The sequence below is a fragment of the Hyla sarda genome, chromosome 11 (genome assembly GCF_029499605.1).
Source record: "Hyla sarda isolate aHylSar1 chromosome 11, aHylSar1.hap1, whole genome shotgun sequence".
Taxonomy (NCBI): Eukaryota; Metazoa; Chordata; class Amphibia; order Anura; family Hylidae; genus Hyla; species Hyla sarda.
The window spans coordinates 14,358,129-14,363,128 of NC_079199.1; the positions used below are offsets into that span (position 1 = coordinate 14,358,129).

A 5,000-nucleotide genomic window follows, 5' to 3' on the forward strand; every position below is an offset into this window, starting at 1 on the left:
TTGGGCTCCCTCCTACCTCTCTATAGACTTGAATTGCTTGTCTTGTGCTCCCTCCTCCCCCTCTATAGACTTGTATTGCTTGTCTTGGGCTCCCTCCTCCCCCTCCATAGATTTGTATTGCTTGTCTTGAGCTCCCTCCTCCCCCTCTATAGACTTGTATTGTTTGTCTTGGGCTCCCTCCTCCCCCTCTATAGACTTGTGTTGTTTGTCTTGGGCTCCCTCCTACCTCTCTATAGACTTGTATTGCTTGTCTTGGGCTCCCTCCTACCTCTCTATAGACTTGTATTGCTTGTCTTGAGCTCCCTCCTCCCCCTCTATAGACTTGTATTGTTTGTCTTGGGCTCCCTCCTCCCCCTCTATAGACTTGTATTGTTTGTCTTGGGCTCCCTCCTCCCCCTCTATAGACTTGGGTTGTTTGTCTTGGGCTCCCTCCTACCTCTCTATAGACTTGTATTGCTTGTCTTGGGCTCCCTCCTCCCCCTCCATAGACTTGTATTGCTTGTCTTGGGCTCCCTCCTCCCCCTCTATAGACTTGTATTGCTTGTCTTGGGCTCCCTTCTCCCCCTCCATAGATTTGTATTGTTTGTCTTGGGCTCCCTCCTCCCCCTCTATAGACTTGTATTGTTTGTCTTGAGCTCCCTCCTCCCCCTCTATAGATGTGTATTGCTTGTCTTGAGCTACCTCCTCCCCCTCTATAGACTTGTACTGCTTGTCTTGGGCTCCCTCCTCCCCCTCTATAGACTTGTATTGTTTGTCTTGGGCTCCCTCCTCCCCCTCCATAGACTTGTACTGCTTGTCTTGGGCTCCCTCCTCCCCCTCTATAGACTTGTATTGTTTGTCTTTGGCTCCCTCCTCCCCCTCTATAGACTTGTATTGTTTGTCTTGGGCTCCCTCCTCCCCCTCCATAGACTTGTACTGCTTGTCTTGGGCTCCCTCCTCCCCCTCTATAGACTTGTATTATTTGTCTTGGGCTCCCTCCTCCCCCTCTATAGACTTGTATTGTTTGTCTTGAGCTCCCTCCTCCCCCTCCATAGACTTGTATTGCTTGTCTTGGGCTCCCTCCTCCCCCTCCATAGACTTGTACTGCTTGTCTTGGGCTCCCTCCTCCCCCTCTATAGACTTGTATTGTTTGTCTTGAGCTCCCTCCTCCCCCTCTATAGATGTGTATTGCTTGTCTTGAGCTCCCTCCTCCCCCTCCATAGACTTGTATTGCTTGTCTTGGGCTCCCTCCTACCTCTCTATAGACTTGTATTGCTTGTCTTTGGCTCCCTCCTCCCCCTCTATAGACTTGTATTGTTTGTCTTGGGCTCCCTCCTCCCCCTCTATAGACTTGTATTGTTTGTCTTGGGCTCCCTCCTCCCCCTCCATAGACTTGTACTGCTTGTCTTGGGCTCCCTCCTCCCCCTCTATTGACTTGTATTATTTGTCTTGGGCTCCCTCCTCCCCCTCTATAGACTTGTATTGTTTGTCTTGAGCTCCCTCCTCCCCCTCCTTAGACTTGTATTGCTTGTCTTGGGCTCCCTCCTCCCCCTCCATAGACTTGTACTGCTTGTCTTGGGCTCCCTCCTCCCCCTCTATAGACTTGTACTGCTTGTCTTGGGCTCCCTCCTCCCCCTCTATAGACTTGTATTGTTTGTCTTGAGCTCCCTCCTCCCCCTCCATAGACTTGTATTGCTTGTCTTGGGCTCCCTCCTCCCCCTCCATAGACTTGTATTGCTTGACTTGGGCTCCCTCCTACCTCTCTATAGACTTGTATTGCTTGTCTTGGGCTCCCTCCCCCCCCCCCCTCCATAGACTTGTATTGCTTGTCTTGGGCTCCCTCCTCCCCCTCTATAGACTTGTATTGTTTGTCTTGGGCTCCCTCCTCCCCCTCCATAGACTTGTATTGTTTGTCTTGAGCTCCCTCCTCCCTCTTTATAGACTTGTACTGCTTGTCTTGGGCTCCCTCCTCCCCCTCTATAAACTTGTGTTGCTTGTCTTTGGCTCCCTCCTCCCCCTCCATAGACTTGTATTGTTTGTCTTGGGCTCCCTCCTCCCCCTCCATAGACTTGTATTGCTTGTCTTGGGCTTCCTCCTACCTCTCTATAGACTTGTATTGCTTGTCTTGGGCTCCCTCCTCCCCCTCCATAGACTTGTATTGCTTGTCTTGGGCTCCCTCCTCCCCCTCTATAGACTTGTATTGTTTGTCTTGGGCTCCCTCCTCCCCCTCCATAGACTTGTATTGTTTGTCTTGAGCTCCCTCCTCCCTCTCTATAGACTTGTACTGCTTGATTTGGGCTCCCTCCTCCCCCTCTATAAACTTGTGTTGCTTGTCTTGGGCTCCCTCCTCCCCCTCCATAGACTTGTATTGCTTGTCTTGGGCTCCCTCCTCCCCCTCTATAGACTTGTATTGTTTGTCTTGGGCTCCCTCCTCCCCCTCCATAGACTTGTATTGTTTGTCTTGAGCTCCCTCCTCCCTCTTTATAGACTTGTACTGCTTGTCTTGGGCTCCCTCCTCCCCCTCTATAGACTTGTATTGCTTGTCTTGAGCTCCCTCCTCCCCCTCTATAGACTTGTATTGCTTGTCTTGGGCTCCCTCCTCCCCCTCCATAGACTTGTATTGCTTGTCTTGGGCTCCCTCCTCCCCCTCTATAGACTTGTATTGTTTGTCTTGGGCTCCCTCCTCCCCCTCTATAGACTTGTATTGTTTGTCTTGGGCTCCCTCCTCCCCCTCCATAGACTTGTACTGCTTGTCTTGGGCTCCCTCCTCCCCCTCTATAAACTTGTGTTGCTTGTCTTGCAGACACAGGACAAAGTTGAGCTGATTTTCAGAGTGGAATAGTCTCACAGGACATTTTTGTCTAATAATTATATATTACAAAGTTTCTTACATTTGCTTGTACTATTGATCTGTGCAATGTTTATTCAAATGACGCTGTGCCTATGTAAGGATTCAGATTATTAATTTGGAAAAAAAATCGGATTATATTCCTCCTCCTCTTGGTTTCCTTTCTAGAAGACTGTGAGAACAAGCAGAATTTCCTAGTAGGTTCTGCGCGGCTGGTGATTAGCACGGAGATGGCGGGTAACTAGGGCATCTGCTTTATATTCCGCCGCCGCAGCAGATCCTCTGCTGAGTATATGATAACATGTTTATGTTCTATAGAAATACATGTGTATCTGTCTCTACAGAAAAGGGGGTCATTTGCATATCTTCTCAGAGGGGGAGGGGATTATGTAAATCTAACGGAAACGAAGAGATGAATATCTGTGTTCATTGCAAATGTGCAGAATTATCCAGTCTGACAGCTCCGGGCTAATAGGAAATGAGGGAATTACATAACAACCTCCAGGCCGTCTTCTCATATTCAGGTTCTTTTTCATGCAAGAAAAAGTATGTACAGTGTATATATATATATATATATATATATATATGCACACTGCTCAAAAAAAATAAAGGGAACACTTAAACTATACAATGTAACTCCCAAATCAATGACACTTGTGTGAAATCCCACTGTCCACTCAGGAAGAACACTGTTTGACAATCAATTTCACATGGAACAGACAACAGGTGGAAATTATAGGCAATTAGCAAGACACCCCCCAATAAAGGAGTGGTTCTGCAGGGGGTGACCACAGGTCAATTCTCAGTTCCTATGCTTCCTAGCTGATGTTTTGGTCACTTTTGAATACTGGCGGTGCTTTCACTCTAGTGGTAGCATGAGACGGAGTCTACAACCCACACAAGTGGCTCAGGTAGTGCAGCTCATCCAGGATGGCACATCAATGTGAGCTGTGGCAAGAAGGTTTGCTGTGTCTGTCAGTGTAGTGTCCATGCAGAGTACAGGGAAATAAACCTTGACAGAAGGCGCTGTTCAGAACATCAGAAGAATCAGGTGGAAGCCAGATCGAGATGAAAGTGCTAGGAAGCACTGTGTTTATTTAAATACCAAATAGATGCGTTTCGGAGGATCATACCTCCTTCCTCAGAATGTCAATTCTGAGAAAGGAGGTATGATTCTCCGAAACGCATCTATTTGGTATTTAAATAAACACAGTGCTTCCTAGCACTTTCATCTCGATCTGGCTTCCACCTGATTCTTCTGATGTTCTGAACAGCGCCTTCTGTCAAGGTTTATTTCCCTGTACTCTGCATGCACTTTAAGGGAGAAGTTCCCTTCTACCCATTCCTACCTTGGGCCCAGCATTTCAAACTCAGAGGATCTCTCCATACCCCATAGGGGTTATATGTGCATATTCTACGTGGTCAGGTGAGCGGCCATTTCATAGAGCGCCCCCTCTGCCCTGAGTCATTCAGGGACCACGGTATCTTGGGTAATACGCAAGGCACTGTCCTCTATTTTTTTTCCTCTTCTTCTTTCCACTAAGCGTAGTGTCCAGAGCATGGAGGCACTACCAGGAGACAGGCCAGTACATCAGGAGACGTGGAGGAGGCCGTAGGAGGGCAACAACCCAGCAGCAGGACCGCTACCTCCACCTTTGTGCAAGGAGGAGCAGGATGAGCACTGCCAGAGCCCTGCAAAATGACCTCCAGCAGGCCACAAATGTGCATGTGTCCACTCAAACGGTCAGAAACAGACTCCATGAGGGTGGTATGAGGGCCCAATGTCCACAGGTGATGGTTGTGCTTACAGCCCAACACCATCACAGATGAAAGCAGGTTCATACTAAGCACATGTGACAGATGTGACAGAGTCTGGAGACGCTGTGGAGAACGTTCTTCTGCCTGCAACATCCTCCAGCATGACTGGTTTGGCAGTGGGTCAGTAATGGTGTGGGGTGGCATTTCTTTGGGGGACCGCACAGCCCTCCATGTACTTGCCAGAGGTAGCCCGACTGCCATTAGGTACCGAGATGAGATCCTCAGACCCCTTGTGAGACCATATGCTGGTGCGGTTGGCCCTGGGTTCCTCCTAATACAAGACAATGCTAGACCTCATGTGGCTGGAGTGTGTCAGCAGTTCCTGCAAGAGGAAGGCATTGATGCTATGGACTGG

General features: G+C 48.8%; 1 protein-coding gene across 7 annotated transcripts in view; it reads left to right on the forward strand.

The window, feature by feature from the left end:
- The window catches only part of EVL (Enah/Vasp-like), a 129,374-nt gene that overhangs the window by 84,579 nt on the left and 39,795 nt on the right, over positions 1 to 5,000 (forward strand). The gene's annotated exons all lie outside the window — the stretch shown is intronic.